General features: G+C 39.4%; 1 protein-coding gene across 2 annotated transcripts in view; it reads left to right on the forward strand.

The window, feature by feature from the left end:
• The window catches only part of LOC124157625, a 105,114-nt gene that overhangs the window by 58,377 nt on the left and 32,306 nt on the right, over positions 1 to 14,431 (forward strand). The window lies entirely within an intron of this gene.

Consider the following 14,431-nt stretch of genomic DNA (forward strand, 5'->3'; position numbering starts at 1 on the left):
GAGGAGCGGCGAAGTATAGAATGCAAGAGATTACGGCTTACTGTGGATTGAAGGGAGGAGTCCATGATCTCCAGCCTGGGTCCCTCACGCCACTCATATAATGAAATGTAAAAAGTAAACTAGAAAATTTACGCTCTCGCAAGGTTTGGGCTTTTGGGCCAGAGCCTCCCCACCCCGTTTTTTTCAAAGACGGTGGCTACACGCGATACGTCTCTTTAGGATACCACTGGCCCCGGGGCATCTATCCTATGACACTCTATTTTTCGACATAGCTTCGTTTCATTATGTCTGCCTAAGACCAACGATGAATTTAACTTTCAGAATCATGCAGACGAAATACATGGTCGACATAATGAAATGTATGATTCCCCGTTGTGTTCGAATTGATGACAAAATATCAATGTGGGCAACCTGTATACCTCCCAAACACCCCCGGAAGCAAAATTCTGGCTACGTTTCTCCACCTAAGTTTAGTACGTTATCAGAACACTTTCACACGCCTTAGAAAAAAATATGAAGGGTAAACTAAGGAAAGAGCGCAAGAAAAGCATTTGTGGTCAATTCACCGCTGGCATCACAGTGGGTATGCGGTTTACCCCGGTCACTCTTTTGTTAATACGTGGCTAAATAATTAAATGAAATTGAAATGTCTCCTTGACGTTGAAATCTTGGTTGAGAATAAAATTCACTGAAAGACATCTATTATTTTTACCTTCCTGAGTCAAAGAGTTTCGGGTGTCTTGAGAACTGTCGGAAAATAGTCGAAACTTGTGACATTTGGGACCCATTTTCAGGATTCCGAATGAGCCGTTGAAAACAGGCTTAAAGTCATTCAATATTAAATTAGGGTGCTGGTTTTTCGCGAGAACTATGACTTTAAAAATTCCAGCGATTGGAATATTTTCCTTCGTTCGTTCCACTCCCGCTGGCTGCTTTTTGTCGAGGCCAAAAAACCGGCGTCAGTTGGTAAAGGTATGTACTGACTTGCTTGATAGTGTGAACCAAGTCTCGTTGATGGATGGGAGCACTAAAGTGCTCTGCAAATGATTTATTTCATCGTTAAAGTTATTTTTAGGCTATATTAATTTGTATCTGGGGGAGTGGGTGCCTATGATTGTACAGTTGTTTATTGTGCGGAAAATCCACAGAAAAAATAATCCCGGCATACTTAAATTAATCAAGAGACACCGCCTCTAATTGTAAGTGTTCAAAGTTCGGCCTTTGCTCTCCAGCTTTAGCGCTGTGCGCATGATTTGGACTGCTTGTGGCATCATATGCTCAGCAGTCCATACCACCTTGCCCGCTATAGTCCTCAAATTTCCACAGGGAAGAAAGACACCTCGGTAGCTTAACTGACTTAAATCAGTTGTTTATTGTCGGGATCCTTGATGTAAAGAACATTGCGAACTGTTTTCGGGGTTTGCGGAAATGAATAAAGGAAGTGACGAACTCCTACTATAATCATTGGCCATTCTCATTAAATTAATGTTGTGGATGAATATTTTCTTCCCCTAAAGTTAATAATCACACGAAATAAAACGGTACCGCTTTATGTGGAGGGATGAATCACGTCTCGGTCTCCTGAATTATCTTCTAGTGAATATCAAAGGGTCATCGCAGTGCGGATCGACAATTGATAATACCCAACGCAGGCTATGCAGGCTAATCCATAAAAAGACTAAGTCATTGAGATGTCCCCAGTCGGCCGAAGAAATACCTAAGCATTAGCAATAAATGATAATGCCCATTAGCTTCCGTATGAATTCTTAGGTCTTTACTCCGATCGTGACCGGTCGGGCAACGACTTTTCTAAGGCCCCAGTGATTGCACCGAAATAAAAAACAACGAAGGCACGGAAAAGTGCATTCGGCTTATGCTCCTCGCTTCATTTAAAGCCGCGCCGGTTATCTTTCACGAACTGGACGGCGGAAGGCGGCGGCAGCAGTCTTGGACCGAGCAAACAAAGGGCACACGCATGGGCGGCTGACTTCCCATATTCCGCTCCGTCTCAGGAAGATGGAGGTTCCTCACATCAACAACAACAATGCGGAGAGACGATAGAGGGATTTTCAAAGTCCCATAATCGCACGACGGCTGCGAGTGGAATGCGGCAATCAAAAGGCGCCGACAGACAGTCGAATGGGACTTCCCACACCCCTCCTACCCTCTCTCTCTCTCTCTCAATAATAAAAATGACGAGGTAGAACGGCCGAGTCACCTTCCTTTCAACATAACCGAACGAGCAGGGATGCTCCGCGCGCCCACAATGTGGAGTCACGGCGCAATTAATCACTCTCCATCACTTCCCCCCCCCCCTCTCTCTCCTCCCACAACATTCCCCCTCCTCCCCCTACCACTCCCCTCTCCTCCCACAACAGCACTCTCAATAAAGCACGAGATGCTTGGAAGTATCCCGATCGTCCACGTACGTTTGATGCATTGTCCGCACGTGGTGATTATATTGCAGTTCCTGGATGGCATCGCAACTCTGATATTGATGATGTTGCGAGCGAAGAATTTTAAAATAGTCTGCAGAGTGTTTTTGAATGAATGAGAACAGAGTAAATGGATGCTGGGTCAGGGCACTACCCTGTCGTATCTCATGAGAAAAGCTCATTTCAACAATGTAAGACGATAATGAACACGCTTGTTGAAATGTAAGGATAATTTTGAATGAAGACTATATTTTGCAATCTTAACATTTCCTCACCACGTATTACCGTATTCTTTAAATCTTCTGTGGAAAATCTGTACATTTATCTGATATTTCTCTTACGAAGCATCTTGTATTGCACCTGTGTTTCAATGAGCCATACAATCCAGCCGGAGACTATTGCGATCTTCCACGTATGCTTGGTGCATTGGCTGAACTCACTGATTACAGTGCAATTCTTGGATAAAATTGCAGTACGGATATTATCACTGTAAATAATGAATTTAACAAGTTTCGGAGGCTGTTAGTATGAATGAAATGGATGGACGTGGAGTCGTGATAATACCTACCTTACATTTCAAATGATGCGAGCTTGGTTCAACCGTACACGGCGGTAATGCAGTGGTTCACTCACATTTTCGGAATGTTTTTTTTTACTATTGAAATAAATGCTTGTTACATTACTTGAATGACAAATTGTGGAAAAGTGCACGTATATTTTTTCTTATCATGATAGACTTCCACTAAGAGACGCCTGAAGTTGTCCATCTGAAAAGCTACCCTTTTTCAGTCGTTTAGTCGTGTTTGCAACACGCGAAAACAAGTGTTGTAAAATTTAATGCAGGTAATCCATGAAATTTATTTGAGAATTCCTTTTCAACCCATTAAGCATTGCATCTATTTCACAATTTGCCACGCAATCAAGCCGTGGAACTTTATGATCATTCACGCGCGCTTGATGTATCGCCAAACCTCAGTGATTCCATTGCTTCACTCTCGGCGACTTAAATGTAACCGGAGCCATAAGTAATACATTTGGTATTTGTCTTTATTTGCCTTTGTCTGTTGAGAGTGAATATAAGTTATAGGTGTGGGATCTTTGGTATAGTACTTGGATAACTTTGCGACTCGGGCACAACTAGGTGATAAATTAAAAAATATCAGAAGACAGTTGGAATGAATAAAAATGTTGGCCTTAGAAGCGGAGTCACAGAAGTAACGGCTTAGCTTTACCCTGTAAGGCAGTGACACATTCATTGTCATCGTTATGAGGTATGTTGCGAAGGGAAGCTAGGGAATGCTAATACTGTATTCTGTATTTTGTACAAGGCTCGGTATGTCATCTTCTCCGTACCTACAATGCAAGCTGTGGGTGTGGAGTATTGAAAGAGTATAACAGAAGGGCACTCAAAAGCACATAGTGAATAATATGCGTAATGAACATTGGAGGCGTTGATAGTTTAAAATTTAAGTTGTAAGTCATATTTATATGGTGTGGAGCAGTCATTACGTCCACGTACTTGTATTATAGTACGGCGTGTATTTTCAACATAGGAGCTGGACCGCCGCTAGTTTGAAATATTTGAAAGTTTAAAAATTTTCTTAAAATACATTGAAAAGTATTCACGTCATTTTATTTTTGTAATAGTAAGTAAAAAGTGTTTAAATTATAAAATGAAAATCCTCACCAATTCTGAGATGGATTATTTGAAAAGAGTCAAGAAACAATTTTAAACATAAAAATCAAACAAAAACAGGAGGGGAAAATTGTAATTTTTTTCATTTTGGCCTTATGCAAAGTACTGTCTTTAAAATAAGCAATACATTATTGCTCTACAGAAATTTGGTGGTGAAAAAGAAGGTAATATACGAATAAAAGGCATGATGTTTTGGGAAAAATGCGAAAAAAAATAAAATGAATATGAAGCACACAAATTATTTTTTTCACTTAACGGTCTCGGGGTATATAGATTTTGGTGGATGTAGAATCACACGGAAAATTTCATCAAAATTTGAGACCCTAATGGAAAAGCTTTTGTTTTAAGTTGAGGCGGAATGACCTATTTCAATATAAACATTTAGTGAAACATCTGATTTACAAGAGGCAATTTTATTTCGCTGCGTAATTTAGTTCTAGCTATTTAATTCTACTATTATCTTAATTAATTTCTCAGTTTGTATGTATAAATCATTTTCAAATTTGCGAATTTTCAGCTGAATAGCGTGGAGTAGGAAAATAGAAAATGTAAACGGACTAACTTCATTGAGACCTTTTTTGCAACAGAGATAATTAGTTTATTGTCATATCTTCAATACCACGAGAGATTGAAATGAATTCATAACATAGAGTCAAATATCAATCCTAATTATTTTTTCACGTGATAACCATAATTTCTCTGGTCAGTTCCTCAAAAGACTATAAAAATTAGAAAAAGGAATAACTAGTGTAGAATAATACTTTTTAGAAGCACACAAATTTCAATTCACGCTCACAACACGGAACTTAAGTTGTAAAAGATATTTAAAATATCACATATATTTGATTTATTACATGTAAATTTTTCTCGCGCGGCGTGCCATCTTCTTTAGTGGTAATAAATACCGTAAGATCGCAACAAATGTATGTGGATGTGATAACTGCTCCAGACCAAAGTGATATGACCTACATCTAGAATTTTAACTTATCAATATCCAAGATAAGTCTTGGACTCCAGTAATATGTCTATGAACTTTGATTTTGACTGTGGTATTCTTTCTACTGGCGCATTTCGGTCGCCAATGGATGCAAAATAACGGATAATTAATATTCAAGGGTGTATTCGATCAGTTACAGTTCTATATTTAGTATGTTATTAATTTCATACTATTAAATATAATCATTACTATATTTTCTACTCTTTCATCTAAAAGTAAATCAACCTAACTAGCAAGTGGCATAATTGAGATACAATATGGTCTCAATTCATAGTGTGGAGATGTATTACAGGTGCAAAAACTTTCTCACTCATCAGAAAAAAGTGTCGTTTTTCTTGTGGCCGGCTTCTCTTTCGATACAAAACGGTGTATCTTCATTGTAATTGATCATTTTCTAATTAATTTTTGATTTGTTAGGATTTAATAGGGACTCGGAATAAAGGCTGATTTCATTTTATAATCATTTCATTAATTTTCTTTTCGAAACTCCTTCCTTCCGTTCTTGGAATCGACAAGGAAATCCCGTGCATTCTCCGTTAGTTTCGAAGAATTACGATTTGGTGATAGGCCTTAGCAGGAAATACTCCACGATAATTAATGTGATGTAAGTATGCAGGATTTTTCCTACAATGCTTGCTCTTAACTTGAAATTATTTCCTAACAGTTGTTGCTGATTGATACTACAATTCCCATTCGTAAAAGGCAATAAGAATAGAATTGAAGTAAAAACGCGTGTTGTATTGTAGTTCTTGGGTAAAATGATACAAATAATGAATATATTTAATATTTAAAAAAAATTGAATTAATACCTATGTTTTCGACATGAGATAACATTTTTATGCTTCTAAAAAGTATTTTTATCTACCCGTGAATTCCATTTTTTAGTCTTTTTTTATCTTTTGAGGAACCGACTATAGGAATTATAGCAATCACATCGGGAAATGATATGGAGGATATTTAACACAATATCATGAATTTATTTCAATACCTCTTTGCAATGAAGATAAAACTTTGCAAAAAATACAATCTCCCTATTGCAAATGTTCGTTGCTGAATGACTACCGGGTGTTTCCTAGCTTTTCCAATTCGCTGTAGATATTTTCCTGAATAATTGATTTTTGTGAATCTTGAAACAGAGTCGATGACGTTGAACATTGACTTCAGAAGCACTTGTGGACTTTTCCGAGTGACATAAGGAAGTCTGAGGTATCATTCTGTGGATGACCACCCTTATGTTCTTCTCTATAAGCATTAAGGGAAGGACGCCCCGTATTTTCATTGGCCCATGTAGGTCATTCCTGTTTGTCCCAAGCTCAATTCATATTTAATTAATAATTTTTTATGACAGTGCTTGAGTCCAATCCGGCTGAAGTAGTTTTCATCGCAGCATTTGATGGAAGAACCCGTGATTCCTTTTTTCATATTACGATAGCAGAGCCTGGAAATGAATCTGGACAGTTACAAAAAAGTTGGGATAGCATTTTGTGTGTTGGAGGAGCATCAGTGCTATCCATTTTTTCATCGTTAGTATAATTCAAGAACAAGGAATTATGCTGATTTGGAGACGTTTTGAATATTATCAATACATTTTTAGTTTTAAATAAGAACCTCCATTTTTAAGGGCTAATTTTAGTCCTCCCGGACGTTTTAATGTCAAAATCTCCTTAATTACGGCAATTAAAGCCTTTTATTGATAATGGTGTAATTGCCGTGTTTTTTTATTGAGTATCTTCATCCGTTTGTTCACCAGAGTTTTACACTGGGGTTATTCTGTATGCGATCTAGGCGGCACAAGGAATCAGCAGGTTATATATCTGCACATAAACCCCATTGATCGTTGATGGCTTTGGCGTATTAATCCAATGTAAGATGCTAGCTAAAAAAGTAAAATGGCAATTACACCCTTATTAATTATAAATCTTCAATAATGATGAATAAATCAATTAATTATCGTTGTATTTGAAAATATTTGGATGCTTCATGTGTGTATTCGTATGTCGGAGACTTTAACGACCGTTGATGCCGAGCATTTAGGCGTTAAGGGGAACCAATTGCTTCATGTTTAATTTTTACGTTTTTTTAAATGAAATATTGCATTTTTTGTTTTTATTTCAATTTATAATCTGGCTAAACAAATTCTTGCCCGCCCCCTGAGTGCGAGCTATATGTAAAGTGTGACAGCCGAAGAAGTGTTGGCGCGCATATCTCCTTCCCGTGGGAAATGCCGCCGGTGGCGATCCTTTGAACTAATCGGATGTTGTTCTCTGTGATTTAATTCGAAAACGCTGAAAAACACACACGCACACGCGTGGGGCGCCGTTATTTGTGCCGAGGGTCCATCTTTTGGGGGTGGGGTGGTCTCTTCGTTTCGATGACCACGGGCCGTCGTCGGCGGCCCCCCTGGGGTGAGGCAGTAGGGTAGGGATTATAGTGGGTGGGGACGGGGGGGGCAGATAGGGAGGGGAGAGAGGGGGGGGCGGAGGATTGCTTCCTCTGAACGTCGGCGCTGATTGATTTCCATTGGGAACGCGATGGAAGTGCGTGCGTGTTCGTGCGTGCGTACGTGAGTACGGTTTACATTTACCGACACGTGAAGTAGGGGCGGCGTGGTCAGTCGCGATCCCAAACTTGAGATCTCATGTATTTGATTTCGTGGCGCGGGTTCGTCCGAGGTTCGATCCCCGTTAATCTCTGTGTGATGAAGAAAGAAGATCAGAATAGAGTGATGGCTACTAGTAGTGAGCTTAATGTGGTCGCGTGTAGGCATTCGATTTTTTGGGACGTGAGGCCTCAACAGATAGCGCTTCTAGTTTTACACGGTTCATCGACCGGTAGTACTTTTCCTTCTTCCTTATTATGTAAAAATAAAGCTTTGAAAATATCAAAGCATTTTCAATTAATCTTTGCCAACATGTGCATAGGTGTGAATGTTTGTCGGGCTTCCCACCGCGTTAGGCACTACATATCTGCCGACGTTTCGATGAAAGTGTATTTCGTCGAAATGTCGGCAGAAATGGAGAGCCTGGCACAGTGGAATCTCCAAGAGAAGCTCCAAGAAGCTCAGTGGAAGCACAGCCACCATTCGTCGGGAATTAATAAAATCCGTCTTACCATATGCCTTTTCAATATGTTTAACCCCTCCGTGACTGTGCGGGGTAACTCTCTTACCCCCAATTATGTTAATTTTGTATTTTTATTTTATTTTGTCCCCTTGATATTTTTTATTTGAGCTCAACCACTTTGTCGTTATTTAGGCGACGGATGCGTATTTTTTACACTTAATTTGTTTTTGAAAACTTCAATTTTTATTGGGAGGGGGTAACTGAGTTATCCCAAACAGCTGTTGGCGGAAAAAATATAAAACCTGTATGTTATATGAGTGCAGAGATCAAAGTTGAATGCAATAAATTTTACTATATTATTGCTTCAATAGAGCCAATATTCATGGTGGCACCTTTTGTACTGGTTTTTTAATAACATGTTAATAAATATACAGGTAAAATGCAAAATATGATATATTCCTGCCGCTTTGCACAAAATGAGTGTAGTAACCTAAATTTAGCGGACAATGTATTTATGAATTATACAAAAAAAGATATTACATCATTAAAAAAGAACCGAAGTTTTGATTTATAGGAAGCACTTAAATACAACATATAATTTATGAAATATAAAGGTGGTACCTGAGATACCCCACACAGTCGTTCGCGTAGGTTTTCTAGGCACAGACACGGAAGGGTCAAAGAAAATACTTAGAACTTTCCATACAGCTTTTTTTGAATATCCCGATCAATTTCAACAAAAATATGTAATTCTCAAGGGGGAGAGGGCTAAAAAAGTGTAGCCTTTAACCATTAGTTTAACATGTACGTGGATCTCAGGCATGAATATTTTACATCTATGAAAATAATGAGGTAACATTTTCCATTTTGCGGTTCAGGAAAATGTTGATCAAGGTTAACCTTCCTTCTACACCCTGTAGGTAATTTCAAGATGATAGGGTAATGTAAATTAAAACTTGCTGGAAAATGTCAACAGAAAAATCTTTGTGTAAAATTGGAAGCAACTTTTAATTTGTAGTACTTTCGAATTTCTCGGCATTAAGTCAGAATCGGTTCAAAATAGTGAGTTTTGAGGGTTTCTGAGGGATATTTAATCCTTACACTATTCTATAAGTAATATTAATTTATCTATGTGATGGCGTAAATTTTTAGTGAGTCATACGTCCTAAGTTTATATGCTACGTATAAATTGAGTTTTCCTTCTAATTATGTTGTTTTGAACACGGGCGCAGCTAAGAATTAAGGCTAGGGAGGTTTTTAGGAGCAACTAATTCGGGGGGGGACCCGGAGGAATGGAATACTTGCCAGGGTAAGCGGGAGGTGGTGGGGGCCCTCTCCCAATATTTAAGATAAATGGTTCAAAGTAGTGAGTTTTGAGGCTTTCTGAAGGATATTTTTAATTAAACCTTAGACTATTCTATAAGTAATGTTGATCCAATTAAGTAAAATGGATTAAACGTAAACACTTCTGCGAGCTCTGGGGGGGGGGGGGGGTGGTTATCCTCCAAAACCCACCCTAGCTGCGCCACTGGGTAGATGTCCTCCAAGGACCGAACGTATTGTTTCCATGGTCTCCGGATTTTTCTCCTGTAATCTGGGGCCGACCTACTCATATCGATGCGAAGGATCTCTTAAGTCTTTTTTATTACTTTTTAATTTGAAGATTTTTCTATCAAGTATTAATATTTCTCGAGCTTAAAGTAAATTTAGTGACATGGGGGTTGTTCGTTTTGTAGTTTTCCTCAAAACCTTGGTGTAACTTGGAAATCAAAATAGTGGTTGCTTAGTTACATTTTTTATGACACCATCAGCTTACTGAAAATAGATAAAAATTTGGTTGACAACAATTGGTTTCCATGATTTTATTCGGTAAAGTGAATCGTTTTGTCGATATTTTGAGGCTGTAATGCCGTCAGTTTGTGTATTAAGTTGGTGAATAACTCTTTGATGGACTGAGGATCTAAATGGCTCATAAAACCCACATTGTAAAGTAGATGGGTCAGCTCTTCTGCTTCCTCGATTTCTGTTTTCTCTGGTGAATCGTGATTTAAGATACCCTGTCATCTGGCTGATTTGCGCTCCTGACCTGCTGTTAATAAATCTGGTATTTAATCACCAACTTAACCATGCGCTCATATTAACGATAAGAGCCCTTTGGAGTCGCACCAAGTGCGTATGTTACTGAAATTGTGTTTGTGAGGGCCTTCTTTATCTTGATAGGATAACATATCCATTGGGTGAGAAGACAAATACACCCTTCAGCCTTATATACGATATTGCAACTCTTGGGATGCTTTCAACTATCCTCGCTAACTGAAGACTGCCGCGCAGTCACGATCAAGCTTCTTGAAGCCCCGCTGCGCTGGATGACCGCAAGGAGGCGCGGGGAGCGCTCTCTGTTCATCAAAAAGCAATCCCCACGAGAAAATAAAAAAAGATCGGCTAGCAGGAAAATGAAAATTGAAATTTATATTTCTGCCTGGTTTTCAGCGTGCGATGAGATTTCATCTCATGATGAATATGCCCTTTTCCCCAATGAATTTTCTATTTACTCAGTAAATAATTTAGCTATCTTAACCAGTTGGCGGAGTAACGTCCTCGCCTTCTAATGCTGGGATCATGGGTTCCAACCCCGAATGATTGGAGCCTGGCGTGCTAATGTGATGGGTCGCACCTGTTGGGATTTTAGAGGAATATGAACCTAGGGACTCATTTTGGGAGGAAATAAATGTCTACGTGTGTATCTTTTTGCTTGGAAAGTATTTGAAAGCTTTTCCTTTACCTTCGAAGAATTATTCTGATTATTTAACTGATAAGTGGACATGCTCAAATTGTTATCGCCACGTATTTGTTCGAGTGTAATGACACATTCTCGGTTCTTTGACCTGGGAATTTATTTCTCTCTTCGTGTCAACCAGAGTTCGCGAGTAGATTTCATGTGCTCCTTTTCATTATTTGTCGTGCCGCAGGCTCCTTCAGTAGCCGTCCCAGGTGACCCAGCCAGTTGTCAGTACAATAATTTTGATGCGAATTTTTCTGTGTTTTATGAGTAATGCGTAGTCTGTGTTAGCAGAAAAATCAACCATTGGAAACATTTATTAAAACATTTTTATAGCGATTGCATCCAGATGTTTTTTCAGATAGCAAATATATTTTTTAAATACATATTATTTTATTTTTTTGTATTAATTCTTGATTTTTGATCATTTTTTATTTTATGTTTTTTTAATGATTCAAGTATGATAAATACATTCATCAATTGACAGTATCAAAACTAGAAGATTTTATTCTCGGTTTAAGAGTATATATAATGATGCAGGATAATCGTGCGGTGGAACAACTATATGAACTATTAATGCGTGTCTTTTTCCACGCTATTGATATCATCGATTGGCTATCAAGAGTGCTTTTGCCTTTGACAATCAAAAGTGAACGTTGTGGCCATGTGGATTAGGGGCTTCGCTCCATATCCAAGGGTTCTAGGTTTATTCTAATAAAAAAGTGAGCATTACCAAAATAATATCCTCGCAATATGAAGTGGCTTGGGAAAAGAATGTAGGTGGCACTAACCTATTCTGAATTTTAGAAAGTATCACTTCTGTGAGTTAGTATGGGTTGAGCTTAACCTGTGCTATTTAAGTTAATCCCCAAGTTCACATGAATTGCTGTACAAAAGCATTGCACTGGACCGGGAATCTAACCTCAGTCCTTTGGCTTACCGGGCCAATGCGAAAACCATCACGCTATCCAGGTTCCTGATTATACCGAGGCTCATGGTTCTAGACGTTAAGACCCTCGAGTTGGAATATTGAGTGACAGAGTGCGTCGGCTGGGTGTAGAAGATGGTCACCTTTTATTGCCATAGGAAATGACCAGCGATAGTAGAAGCGGTAGTGTTCCAAGTATTGATATAATATATTTTATAACTCTTTCTAGTAGGTATGTCTATCTACCTCTAAACTTAAGATCCAATGTAAGATAAGTGGTTTTTTAAATCATTATATTTATGCTAGTGTCTTCAACAGTTCAATGGGAAACTGATAGTTTATCTTACGTTTCCAGTACCGCAGTTATTTCTCGGAATATTCGAGGCCCTTTACCTATATGCTTAAATTCGATCTGCTTAGGAAGCCCATTTCGGGCCACGGATCATCGCTTTTCGCAGTTACGAGGCAAAGGGAACTATACTTTTCGGCTCTGCCCTCCTGTACTCCACATTATCCTCCGTTCACCTGCCCCAAGACCCTACGGCATCTATCTACCGGACCGCAGGGATGGGGTTGGTTTGTGGGGGTGATTTTGGGGGTGGGAAGAGGTCCCGGTGGATGCTCGCACGAAATCCTTTTCTCTTCCTCTTCCTCTCGCCGGGCACACCGCGGAGTAGAAAAATCATTTACGGCCCTCTGTCACGGCGCAAGATATAAGCGTTTAATTAAACGCCGCGAAAAGCTAATCTCCGTCCGGAGAATAGGGGGATGGGTGGGGGAGACCTCAGTGGGGTCCCGGGCTCGCGGGCCGAGCCGTAAATCCAGCCGCCGTCGCCGTCCGACCTTCCTTGCGCCGCCGGACCTCTTCAAACCCCAACCCACTCGCTGCCGCCGCGACGAAATATAGTATATAGTGAACCTCACAAACAAACACACTCGCACAGAGCAGGATGGATGAGGAGAACACAGCCTCTCCTCCGATGGCAGCGCCACTCGAGGGGCAGCGGTCGTGTCGGAAACTCGTATCCGACCATTCGGTACACCCTCTCGTTCTATCTCCGTTTTCTCTTCTCCTTCTCTAACTTTCCTTCTGGTCTGTCCTGCGCGCTGGACCGAACGGGAAGGTCCAGCTGTGATCGAGACGGGAACCGCTCTTTCGTGATAAAAATCGATGGTAAACGATCTTGTTCATTTTTGCGCCGGCTCACACGGAATATAGCCCGTGTGTGTGAATGAATTATTTTCAATCCGATTCGGTACTTACAAGGAAGGTGATCCTTGGATCAGATTAAGCCAGGTGTCATCTCGTTACTTCGCTGGTTCTTGGGCGGATATAGATGGATTAGGGGCTGGTGCATAGGTGCTACGAAAAATGTATAATACAGTCGGCCGCTCATGCTATCTTAATTGGGGTGGGGTCGTAAATGAACAAAAAATACAATTTCTAATGATTTCTACATGCAAAAAGTGTGTTTATCCTCTTTACCTCTTCAGTAACGCGTTCGTATTAAGTTTAAAGCAATTATTAATGAAGATAACACGAGTCATATTGTGGTTCTCTTGGGGTATGGTTGGTGAAATTTCCTTGTTGTCTAGGTTCCTATGCCAGATGCAGTACTATGAAAGTCCTATAATGTCACCATTGGTCGTAGATTAAAAAATAAATATTTATAAAATTTTCACCGTGCAAAATTTTTTTCTGGATTAATTTTTCATAGCGAGACGTGATGGTGATACTAGTGGTAGTGTTACAAGTACTTTCTACCTCTAATATCGATCTATCTATCTCTCACTTACAAACCAGTGGAAGATAAGTGACTTTTTAACATTACGTTAGACTAATATTAATATCATACTATCGTGAACAGTTTTAATGGGAGCTAATATTTTTTCTTAGATTTCCAGTGCGACACGTAATTCATCTCGGGACATCGGAGGTCCTTTCGATTTATATATATTTCTACTGATGATTATTTGTAAATTTCCAAATATTGATGGCAGTTCTAACAACACGTATCTCAAATTCGGCCAGTTTGAGACAGGTGTCTTAAACAAAGTTTAGTAACATTAAAAAATAAAAAACAATCAAAGAACCACTCTTAATTTGCAAATGAATCCTTCTTTTTCAGTTTTATGAACTTTTGGTTTTAAATACAATGTGCGATTAAAAGAAATTAATCGCTTTTTTGCTCTCCTGAAAAGTTGCTATTTTTGAGATACGTGTTGTCAAAACTTAGCCGTCGATATGTAGCTCTGGAAGTGAAATCATTCTATGGCCTTAATAATGGTATACTTGCAGTGGCGCAGACTCCATGGGGCTTGAGAGGGCCCGAGCTCCCTCACAATTCCCTATGGGTGTGAGGAAAAATGTGTCAGGCTTGTCGATTTTCCCCGGAGTGTCCAGATATCGAGATTCGAATTATCAGGGTTCTAATGTTGATCATACGACTCTTCTAAAATGCTTAAAAAACTTAAAACTCACTACTTATATAATTTCCCGGGGCAAGATCCCCGGTTTGGACCCCTCCAATATT

Source organism: Ischnura elegans, chromosome 1 (genome assembly GCF_921293095.1).
Source record: "Ischnura elegans chromosome 1, ioIscEleg1.1, whole genome shotgun sequence".
Taxonomy (NCBI): Eukaryota; Metazoa; Arthropoda; class Insecta; order Odonata; family Coenagrionidae; genus Ischnura; species Ischnura elegans.